Source organism: Sus scrofa, chromosome 6 (assembly GCF_054392235.1).
Source record: "Sus scrofa isolate SSC_HxYL_T2T_F1_AM1 chromosome 6, Sscrofa_HxYL_maternal_Yorkshire_Landrace_v2.0, whole genome shotgun sequence".
Classification (NCBI taxonomy): Eukaryota; Metazoa; Chordata; class Mammalia; order Artiodactyla; family Suidae; genus Sus; species Sus scrofa.
Genome location: NC_139388.1, coordinates 101,335,178 through 101,347,923, shown reverse-complemented (window position 1 = coordinate 101,347,923; position 12,746 = coordinate 101,335,178).

Below are 12,746 nucleotides of genomic sequence, written 5' to 3'. Positions count from 1 at the left end.
GTCAAATTGGAGCTATAGCTGCCAGCCCATGCCCACAGCCACAGCAACACCCAGATCTGAGCCCCAGCTGCAAACTATACCATAGGTCACAGCAACGCTGGATCCTTAACCCACTGAGTGAGGCCAGGGATTGAACATGAGTCCTCATGGATCCTAGTCGGATTTGTTACAGCTAAGCCATGATGGGAACTCCAAAGCTTATTTAAAAAAAAAAAAAATGGGGTGTTCCCATCGTAGCTCAGTGGTTATTAAACCTGACTAGGATGCATGAGGACGCAGATTTGATCCCTGGTCTCAGTCAATGGGTTAAAGATCCTGCTTGCTGAGAGCTGTGGTGTAGGTTGCAGACATGGATCGGATCCCATGTGGCTGTGGCTGTGGCCAGCAGCTGAGACTCCAATTTGACCCCTAGCCTGGGAACCTCCATATGCCGCAGGTGCAGCCCTAAAAAGACAAAAGACAAAAATATAAAAAAGTGGCTTGAAAACTTTCCTATTCTGAGAAAGGAAATGGACATGCAAATTTGAGAACCTCAAAGTTCTCCAAATAAAGTGAACCTAAACCATCCCCACCTAAGACAACTTACAATGAAAAAAAAAGTTAAACAAAAATCAGAGACAGAATCTTTTTTTTTTTTTCTTTTTAGGGCAGGACTTTCTTTAGCATTTCTTTTCTTTTTCTTTTTGGTTTTTAGCGCGGCACCCATGGCATATGTAGGTTTCCAGGCTAGTTGTTGAACTGGAGCTACAGCTGCTGGCCTACACCACAGCCACAGCAACATCAGATCTGAGCCACATCTGTGACCTACACCACATCTCACAGCAATGCTGGTCCTTAACCCACTGAGCGAGTCCAAGGATTGAACCCACAACCTCATGTTTCCTCACGTAAAAATCTCTGATAAAATTAAATAGACAAATATAGAAACTAGTAATGGTGTAAAAGGTGGTGTATAAAGCACTTTTAATTCTGGAATAGAATTTAAAAGACAAAAGCATAAAAATAGCTAAAACTATTTTAACTCCTAAATAACATAAAGATGTAATTTGTGAATCAATAACAAAATGAGGGTGGAGAGATATAAAAGGAGAGAGTTTTATAGGTGATTCAAGTTAACAACATAAAAGTAAAATAATTATGTCTTTTTTTTTTAGGACTGTACCCATGGCACATGGAGGTTCCCAGGCTAGGGGTCCAGTCAGCCCTATAGCCACCGGCCTACACCAGAGCCAGAGCAATGCATGATCCAAGCCATGTCTGCAACCTACACCACAGCTCATGGCAATGCCTGACCCTTAATCCATTGATGAGGTCAGGGATCGAACTGGCATCCTCATGGATACTACTCAGGTTCATTAACCACTGAGCCACAGTGGGAACTCCATAAGATGTCTTATGTAGCCCCACCACAACCACACAGTAAACAATGGTAGACGATACATAGAAGAAAAAGTATGTCAACAAAATAATCAATGAAACACAAAGAAAGGTAGCAAGAGGAAAAGAGGGACCAGGAGTTCCCTGGTGGCCTAGTGGTTAAGAATCTGGCCTTGTCATTGCAGTGGCTCCAAACACTGCTGCAGCGTGGGTTCAGTCCCTGGCCTGGGAACATCCATGTGCTGTAGGTGCTGCAAAAAAAATAAATAAATAAAGCACCTGTCACTAGAGAAAAAAAAACTGTCACTGGAGAAAAAGAAGGACATTTTATAAGATAAAAGGGTCAATATATGAGGAAGCTATAACAATTATACCACCCAAATATGCAAGGCAAACAATGACAACATTTAAGAGAGAGTAGATAATAATACAGTACTAGTAGGAGATTTCAATACTCATTTTCACTAATGGATAGGACAACCAGATAAAAGGTCAGTAAGGAAACAGAAGACTTGAACAACACTATAGACTGTTTGGACCTACAGACACATGCAGAACAGTCCACCCAAAAGCAGCAGAATGCACATTCTCTCAAATGCACATGGAACATTCTCCAGATAGATTACATTAGGCTACAAAAAATCTTAACAGGTAGTTCCTGTCATGGCTCAGTGGAAACAAATCTGACTAATATCCTTGAGAATAAATGTTCAATCCCTGGCCTCACTCAGTGAGTTAGGGATCCGGCATTGCTGTGAGCTGTGCTGTGGGTCACAGATGCAGCTCGGATCTGGTGTTGCTGTGTCTGTGCCAGCGGCTACACTACAGCTCCAATCTGACCCCTAGCCTGGGAACCTCCATATGTCACGTGTTGGGCTCTAAAAAGACCAAAAAAAAAGTTCACAAATTTATGGATGTTGAAATCACACCAAGTATCTTTTCTGACTAATATAGAATGAAAATAGAAATCTATAGCTGTAAAAAAACTGGAAAATTCACAAATAAGTGGAAATTAAATAGCACATTTTTAAATAATCTATCAGTCAAAGAATAACCCACAAGTGAAACTAGGAAATATCTTCAGACAAATGAAAATGAAAGCACAAAATGCCCAAATTTATGAGATGCAGTACTAAGAGAGAAGTTTGTAACAGTAAACACTTAAATTAAAATAGAAGAAATTTCAGAGTTCCTGCTGTAGTACAGCAGGTCAAGGATCTGGCATTGTGTGGAGATGTGGGTTAAGCATATGGCATTGATACAGCCGTGGCATATGTTGTCTGGGATTTGATCCCTAGCCCAGGAGTGTCCACATACTATGGCTGTGAGGGAAAAAATAGAAGAAATTTCTTAAATCAACAATTTCTCTTTATACCTCAGAGAACTAGGAAAAGAACAACTTAAACCTAAAGTTAGCAGAAAGAAGAAAACAAAAATTAGAGAATAAATAAAGAATAGAAAAAAAAAAAGGTCAACAAAAGTAAGGGTTGGTTTTTTTAAAAAAGACCAGCAGGAGTTCCCGTCATGGCGCAGCAGAAACAAATCCGACTGGGAACCATGAGGTTGCGGGTTCAATCCCTGGCCTTGCTCAGTGGGTTAAGGACCGGCATTGCCATGAGCTGTGGTGTTGGTCATAGATGCGGCTCGGATTTGATGTTGCTGTGGCTGTGGTTGCCTGGGGGAGGGGAACGGGGAGTTGTTCTCAGGGCGTAAAATTTCAGTCCCACAAATTGAGTGATTTGAGCCCCCCTTCCTCTTACCTACAGGGTCTTGTGTCAGACTTGTCTTGCTCACCCATGGTAATGTGAGCACATTGTTCTGATACTGAGAACAGGAAAAAATTTACAGAAATGCTCTGGAGGTTTGGCTTCCCGCACCTAGGGCTGGGGTTTGAAGAGCTTGATCTCAGCGCTTATCTGGGTTATACCACTAATAAGGAAATACCCGTTACGATTCTTCACTGCAAATATTCCTCACTACCTTTTTATTTCCTTTTTTGGCCACCCCTTGGCACATGGAGTTCCTGGGCCAGGCATCAGATCTGAGCTGCAGTTGTGACCTATGCCCCAGTCACGGCTACTGCGCGGCAATGCTGGATCATTACCCCACTGTGCTGGGCCAGGGTCCAACCTGCATCCTGGCGCTGCAGAGACATTGCCAATCCCGCTGTGCCACAGTGGGAAATCTTGTTTCCTTTTTTTTTTTTAAAGTACAGGTCAGTTGTTTTCTGTTTTTGGTTTTTTGGTTTTTGTTTTTTTTTTTTTTTTTTGCTTTTGCTTTGTAGGGCTGCACCCACAGCATATGGAAGGTCCCAGGGTAGGGGTAGAATCGTAGCTGCAGCTTCTAGTCTACACCACAGCCACAGCATTTCGGGATCTGAGCAGCATCTACAACCTACACCACAGCTCAAGGTAATGCCAGATCCTTAACCCACTGAGTGAGGGCAGGGATCAAACCGCATCCTTATGAATATGAGTCAGATTCATTTCCAGTGTGCCACGACAGGATCTCCCTTGTTTACTGCTTTTTATTGCAGTTAACACAAATGTTTAGCTACACTTTGGACTGGAGTTCCCTTTCGGCACAGCAGATTAAGAATCCCATATAACTGCCAAAAGCAGAAACTGATTAGATTATCAATAATAATTCAAACAAGATTCTTTTCATTGAAAGAAAACAATGTACCTAATTTAACGTACCTAATTTTTACTAGGCTTTTAAATTTTTATTGCTAAACAGAATATTTTTCTAACTATTAATTCAGTGCATGCATATTCTAAAAGATTAGATAATACAAAAGAGTCAAGAAAAACAAATACCTTCTATAATCGTTATAGCCAAAATTTAAAAAACTGTTAACTTTCTCGTGCGATTCTACCCAAATAGTTTTTGATATATATGTAACTGCAGAAATATGCAGACATATTTTAAAAACAAAGTGACATTATATTATATATAGAATTCTGTATCTTGTTTTTAAAGATTCTTATATAAGTGATGAACACACACTCACTGTAAAAAATTTTAACAGTGTAAATGTAAGATGCTCTGTCAGCTTCTCCTCCCCCTACCCCCACCAGTCCCAGTTTGCCTTGTCCCTCCCTTTATGCAAGAATTCACTTTTCCGAGCACTCCCATCATGCAAGAATTCAGTACGTCTAGCTCTCCATTAAAACATCCAGTAGAGGGAATTGTTCCACCGTTTCTCTTTTAATATGTAGGTTATATTTCTTTTTTCTTCACAAAAAAAATCTATCTTGGATGCCATTTACACAATGCAGAATGTGTAGTAATTTATACATATATTTAGTGCTACTGATTTGTTTCTAACCAAAGCAGGTTTTTAAAATCTTATTTTCTGCCTTCAACTTTCTTGTTGGTTTGCTTGTTTTCATTTTCTTTGACCCTGAAATATGTGTTTTTAAAAGGATATTGCAGAGTTCCCTTCATGACTCAGTTGTTAACAAACCTGACTAAGATCCATGAGGACTCGGGTTCAATCCTTGGCCTCACTCAGTGGGTTAAGGATCATGGCATTGCCATGAGCTGTGGTATAGGTCGCAGACACAGCTCGGATCTGATGTTGCTGTGGCTATGGTGTAGGCCGGCGGCTGTAGCTCTGATTCGACCTCTGGCCTGGGAACCTCCATAAGCCGCAAGTTGGGCTCTAAAAAAGAAAAAAAAAAAAAATATATATATATATATATATATATATATTGCTATTGAGAATACTTATGGGAAAAAAATCCCTACTGTTGGCAGAAATATACTTTTTCCCTTAAGAGGAAGAAAAATCAGATAAAACAATATGGGAATGAAATTATTTCATTCAGCAGTAATTCCATTTAAATTTCTAAATAGATTAGAATTATTGAAGAGACTATTTATATTTAGTTACTCTGAAAATATTTGTTTTTTCCTAGATGACAAATTCTGAAGATATTTGTTTTTTCCGAGATGACAAACTCTGAGCCTTTCAACCATATTTTATGTAAATGACATATATATTTTAATTTCATAGTGGTTCTCAATCAAGAGAGCTGACAGAACTTGCAGGCAGGCAGATCACTGTGCTGGTGTGGGCGTCTGTCCTCACAGCTGCTGTCAATTTGCATATAAACGAAGAAGTTAAGTGAAAACAAATTGGTTTCAAAACACTATCATATAGTCTCATTTGGGAGGAAAATGAGTATCGCTCATAGCAAAAACGTGGGGTAGCCAAAATGTTAGCAGCAGCTATATATGGGTGATTTAAAATTTTTTTCATCTGTTGGTTTGCCTGTAAAGTCTAAATTTTCTACAGTTAATATATACTTGTTTTGAAAGAAATGAGAGCAATGCAGTCTATGCCACTGAATTCTCTACTTCAGAGCAATTCCAGGCCTGGGCTGCAGGGGGCACCCCTGACCTGGCAGCAGGTCCCAAAGTCCTGCAACAGGCAGAGGAGCCAGGTGCTTACAGGTGATGCCCTCATCTCAGTAGGGCTGGATGAGTGGTGGGCCCTTTTTGCACTTTCAGTATTTCTTCCTTGGGTCTGGCTAGAGCATCCTCCTCATATTCAAAAGAAGGGAAATTTTTCCAAATTTGGCCTAAGGAAATAGGTATTTCATGGGAACACGGCTGGCCAATTTCAGTTAAAGTAATAAAAATTTAGGGGGAAATTCTGGACTCAGTGAAGTTGCCCAGGGAACAGGCTGTACCACAACCATCAATTTACTTACAACCTTTGGCAAAATGACTCGGAGAGGATGCACAAGGCCATAGGCACAGCAACTGAACTCGCTTCTGGTGTTTCTACTTAAGAGATATTAAATTATTTCAGATACTTGGAATTGTGAATATGATATTTGGATTAATATTGATTGATCAATATGTATTTGAAATGATAGGGTTTTTGTTTGTTTTTTAGGGCTGCACCTGTGGCATGACTTGCAGCTGCCGACCTATAGCCACAGCAATGCTGGATCTTTAACCCACTGAGTAGGGCCAGGGATTGAACCCGCATCCTCACGGATACTTGTTGGGTTCATTTCCGCTGAGCCACAGTGGGAATTTTGAAATGACATATTTTAAATTCAATATCTAACATCCATGGCATCATAGCTTAAAAATCCGTCTATCTACATGGCGCCGGTTCCCAAATGTCTATTTCCAGCTCATCTTCTCTTCTGAACTCTCCCTTGAACATCTCAACTACCCTCTCAGCCTCTGAATTTGGGGACCAGGCAGGCCTCCAGTTGCCTCCATCCCCGCTTCCTTCCCTCCTCCCTGCTCCGCTGACATCTTTCCTCCCAGGTCCTCTGCCAGAAGGCTGAGCACGGCCTCTCTCCTGCCCTCCACAAGCACAAGCCCATGGGCTCTGCTGTCGCAATCTCCAGACTTTGACCATGGCTCACCAGCATCCCTGTCACCTGGTGCTGCCACCAATACCTCATAGACTCACCTCCTCTGACCTCCTGTTGGAGACCCTCAAAGACCAAGGCCCTGGAAAGGAGTGGGCACCAGAGCCAGGCGTGGTCCAGTCGGGCAGTCCCTGGGAGAGGGCGAGGAACACCAGGCACTGGACCCAGGAACTCACTTCCTACTGGAAGCTGATAACCAGACCCTTCGAGTGGGGTTGGCAGTGTGTAAAGTTCGACCCTGGTCACTCTTATCTATGAAACTTGCACTGCTACACATGCAAGATGCACAGGCCATTCGCACACTATCTGATCCTGGGTAGAGGTAACTTAAGGTATTTAAGTGCACTGTGGCATCTGGGGAGGGCAGAGGTCGCTGGGAGAGCTGGGTTCGGTACCAGGGAGGACAAGGTGGTGAGAGGAGGCAGCTGAGGTCACCAAGGGACCCACAAGGCAATGTGGCTGTGCAAGTGGCATCCACTGGCAGTGCAGGAGACAGGACCTGCCTGCAGGGGTCCTGGGCAGCAGCCCCCCACATGAGCAGACACCTAAGTAAGCTATGCATGTGTGATCACACATGTGCACACATGATTACAGCATTTAGGCACATTTGAAGGCTATTGATTCTGTGCTAAAAGACCCATGTTCGCAACCAGTTCCAGCATGTGGCGTGGCCTCACCGAGCTTTTTTGGGGGGAAAGAATGCGTGGTTCCCGGGCAGAGGCCAGCACCATGGCCTCTCCAAACTCCCCTCCATTCCCACCCATGTGGGTCCCCACTTGCCTCACTGTAAAATTGTTCCCCAACAGTGCTGTGGCCAGCATTTCTCAACCAGACCACGCATTCCTCAGTCACAGCCCTTTTTAAGACAGATGAATTTCAAGAGAGAGAAATTCACCCTTTTCAATATTTCAATTTCAGTATTTGATCTTGCTGACCTTGAGACAATTTGAAAATAGTAATTACTAATTACTCAGTAAATATTGAGTGACACCTACTTCGCGCCAGGCACTGTGCTGGCACTGTGGACCCTGGCCTCTCGGGACGCTAACATTCTGGACAAGCTGCAATCAGAAAGCACAATAAGGAATTCCTGTGGTGGCTCAGTGGTTAATGAGTCCGACTAGGAACCGTGAGGTTGCAGGTTCGATCCCTGGCCTTGCTCAGTGGGTTAAGGATCGGGCGTTGCCGTGAGCCATGGTGTAGGTCGAAGACACGGCTTGGATCTGGCATTGCTGTGGCTGTGGCATAGGCCGGCGGCCACAGCTCCGATTAGACCCCTAGCCTGGGAACCTCCATATGCCGCAGGTGCAGCCCCAGAAAAAGACCAAAAAAAAAAAAAAGCAAAACAATAAAAACCAACTCTGCGTACATGCGGAAATGCAGGGAGCACAAGGGGAAAGCACAGTCACCAGGGCCAGGTCAGTTTTTCACGTCACTGTCTTGCTTTAATGCTTAATATGCCTCTAATGTCTCCCTGTGTGTGGCCCAAGCCCCTGTCCCTCCAGCCCCACTCCCACCTCAGCCAGTATCAGTGATGCAAGCGCAGGCCTGGACCTCACCTCTTCCAACGGCCTCCAGCCTGCAAGCCAGGCTCGCCCACGTTCTCACTCTTGGATGGTGTGCTCACCTCTGAGGGCCCCAAAGGCTTTGGAGACGGAGCTCATAGTCCTCTGGGGTCCCTGGCGCTTTCCAACTGCTACCCATGTTCAGGCCCTGAAACATGTGCAGTATCACTCCCAGGGCGCGGGCATCCCTCAGGAGTTACCTGCTTTCCAGGTATGTGATGGGCCCTGAGAACAGCTCCAGTTGTTGAATAAATGAGTATAAACCATTAAGGAGGGACACCTGCACACACGGGGTGTCGCTGGGTGTTCCAGACCTGGTCCCCTGCTCTCAGAGGACCAAGCAAGGAGGAAAGCGATTCCATCCTTCTCTGCCAAACCCTGGTCTGCTTGCTTGCTTTTCTTTTTTTTTTTTTTTATTCTTTTATGGCCGAATCTGTGGCATATGCAAGTTCCCAGGCCAGGGAGAGAATCTGAGCCACAGCTGTGATCTATGCCGAAGCTGCAGCAACACTGGCTCCCTTAACCCACTGCAAAGGCCTCGGATTGAACCCAAGCCTCTGCAGCAACCCGAGCCACTGCAGTCGGGTTCTTAACCCACTGGGCCACAATAGGAATTCCCAAACACTAGTTTTCAATGTTTGAGTAACTGTCTGTAAAACTGATTAGAAATAAGACATCATATTTTCAAACCACTTGTATTTTCTATTATTACCTTGCAAGCGTTCAGTAAAGGATTTTTGGTTGCTGCCTATAAAACTCTACATGATGGCCTGTTTGGTTGGTAAGTAACTAGAATCTCATTCAATCAACTCTCCCTGTCTGTCCACCATGCTCAGCTGTGCCCAGGACCTTAGGCGAAACCCTGAACGTGGTCATGACTCTTCACTTCTGAGAAACGCATTTTCATGAGGTGGTAAATTTCAACAGGCATTAGAAAACATTTCTTCCAGGAATTGCTTTTCGGTGACCCAGCACATGGAGATGCAGAGCCCAGCACGGCTGCAGCCAGCTCCTGGCCCAGCTTTGCCCAAGGAAACCCAGCCACAGCCTAAGGCTCTACCCACACCACCTGCTAGAAACCTGCTGAACTTGAACACAAGCTGAATATCATTAAAGCATCAATGGATGAGATTGTTTTCAAAGAAAAAAAGGTCAAATGATCATTTGGAAGCTCCTAGGAGCCAAGTGGACAAATGGTGTCAAATGCCAAGGTGCACGGAGAAGCGCAGCATTGAGAACACTTCAAACAAGACAGATGCAGCACGTGAAACCCGAGACCAGGAGCAGGACTTCCAACCACGAAGTCACACAGTCCTGGGGACTCACCTGCCATCCTCCTTTTCCTGGAACCTACTGTTTTCTTCCTGACATTTATGTCAGACCCTTATTCCAGGGAATTCAGGGGGGCCCCTGCCAAGGAGCCCAACACGCCAGCTGCAGGCTGGGTCTCTGACGCAGACACACCACGCACACAGGTGCTTCCTTCCTGGCCTGGGGCCTCCCCTTCCCGCTCCCCGCCCCCAGCCAGCCCAGCCTCCTTCTCTGGGGTCTACAGGACGGAAGCCGAACCCACCCTTGTGTGGGCTGGAGAGCAGGAGAGCTATCAGCTACCACCTGAGACAAAGAACCTGAAGATTCTCCGCCCTGCTAAAACTCCCACTTTGAAATAGCAGAGCCTGCAGTTCCCTGGTGGCCCAGCGGGTTAAGGATCCCATGTTGCCATTGCTGTGGCTCGGGTTCAGTCCCTGGCCCTGGCACGTCCTCATGCCTCTTGCAGCTGTGCACATGCAGAGAGAGAGAGAGAGAGAGAGAGAGAAAAAAAGAAAAAGTGGAGCTCCACAATTCCGCCCTTGCTCCCACTGAAGAAAATATGTTTGGCCCAATGCAAGGGACACATGGAATTCCCAGGCCAGAACAAGCCCAAGGTGACAGGTTCCCACAGGGTGGCTGCCAGGCTGTGCCCATGCACCTTGCACCCCAGCACCCCCAGAAAACAGTCAAATGAAGACCATCAAGCAAACACCCAAGAAGGAGCTCTTAGATTCACTGGAGAGTGAGAATTTCTAGAGAATCACTGACTCCAAAGGCCACTCCCTGTGCTTCACCGTATTTTAACTTTGGAATGTGACCAAGGGTGGGAGAGCATAGGGTAAAGGTAAGTCTTTCGTTGCAAAGAAAATAGAAGATCTCCAATAACTTAAGAGACTAAAAGGAGACAATTCTGGCTCAGTGACAGTACAGGGAGGTAATTTACCTTCCAAATTCTAATAACGTCCCCTGGGCTTGGTCCTGATCCCTTTCTCTGTTCTTTTTTCTTTTTTTCCTTTGCTTTTTTAGGGCTGCACCTGCAACATGTGGAGGTTCCCAGGCTAGGGGTCCAATTGGAGCTACAGCTGCCAGCCTACACCACAGCCACAGCAACACCGGATCTTAACCCTTCGAGCGAGGCCAGGTGTTGAACCCACATCCTCATGGATACTAGTCAGATTCGTTTCCACTGAGTCATGATGGTAACTCCTCTTTGTTCTTTTTTAACAAAACCCTCTTCAGTTCTTAACTGCTTTCCACTGTGCTGGACTGTTAGTTGGACCCTCTCCAGTTGCAGGGCGGCGGCGGGAGTGGGGAGGGGGGGTGTTCCTAGCAAGTCCAGACGTGCAGCATCCAGACCCCACATCCAGTGAAAATAACCCCTTTTCCATGGGGCCAAATGAAGCCCAGGCATATTGGGCCACAGCCTGAATTAGTGACTATATCTGGGGCTGGTCACTTAATGCCCTTGGGAGATGGGACTTGGTGGAAATCAACTCTCACCAAGCACGTACGCTGAGGGCATGGTGTCATGTCAGGTGGGAGAGTCTGTGTCTTTCCGAGTTATATAATGAAGTATTTAAGAGTGCATATATGATGTACGTAACTTATTTCACAGTGTTTTACTAAAAACAGATAAAGTAAATATGGAAAAAATAATACAAAATCTAGTCATTGTGTATATATTTATACAGTTCTCTCTACTTTTTTCTGAGGTACTTCAAAAATAAACACACACGCAAGTATTTTCAAGTAAGCATTTTCAAAAGTAATTTTTTTTGGCCATGCCCACAGTATGTAGAAGCTCTCAGGCCAGACGTCAAACTTGTACCACAGCAGCAACCTGAGTCACAGCAGCAACACCAGATCCTTAACTCACTGTGCCATAAGGGAACTCCCAAAAGTAATTTTTAAAAAAAATGCTACCATAACATGTCTACATGGAATTCTGCTAGAATTATAAGGTGTCATATAGTTTTTGTTTGTTTGTTTTTTGGCCGTCCCACGGCATATACGCCACAGCTGCAGTGATGCTTGATCCTTGAACCACTGTACTAGGCTGGGGATTGAACCTGTATCCCAGTGCTCCCAAGATACCACTGATCTTGTTGCACCACAGTGGGAACTCCAGGTATCATACAGTTATATCAAAACTTTTAAAATTAAAAAACAGGTAATATAAGAAATGAGTGTGTGTGTCTGTGTCTGTGACTGGGTTGCTTTGCTGTACGGCAGAAATTGGTACAATATTGTATATAAACTATATTTTTGTTTGTTTTTTTCTCTTTTTGTCTTTTGAGGGCCGCACCTGCGGCATAGGGAGGTTCCCAGGCTAGGGGAAGCTGTAGCTGCCGGCCTACACCACAGCCATAGCAACGCGGGATCCGAGCCTCATCTGCAACCCACTCCACAGCTCACGGCAAGGCCACATCCTTAACCCACTGAGCAAGACCAGGGATCGAACCCACAACATCATGGTTACTAGTCAGGTTTGTTAACCACTGAGCCGCAATGGGAACTCCCTATAAAGTATACTTTAATTTAAAAATGTTAAAAGAAAAGACATTATGCATTAGTTTCTTAGAACTGCAAAAACAAACTGTCACAGACTGGACGTTTAAAACAGGAATGGACTCTCTCACAGCTCTGGAGGTACAAGTCAGAAGCAAGGTATCCACAGGGCCGAGCTCTCTCGGCAGGCTCTGGGGCAGGACTATCCTGCCCTCCAGCCTGTGCAGTGGCTTCGCTTTTCCTGGTGGTCTCCCCTCTGTGTGTCTCCTCTTTTCATGACGACACTGGTCAGACTGGATGAAGGGCCCACCTCCTGCAGGCTGGCTTCACCTTCACTGCAGTGACCCTGCTTCTAATTAGGGGCCTGGGGGTGACCCTGCCCAACCTCAGGAGTCTGACACATCCGTTGGGCCAGCCTGACCCAGTGGGTCATTCCTGCTGCATTTAGGTTTCCTCCAGGGCAAGGTTGTCCCCCAGAAGGATTGAAATGAGATGTAAGCAGACTCAACCCAGGCCTGGAGCTGCAGCTTCCAGAGGTGCAGCAGGTGCATCTGAAGACGGTCTCTGAACCCACTGCTTTGCC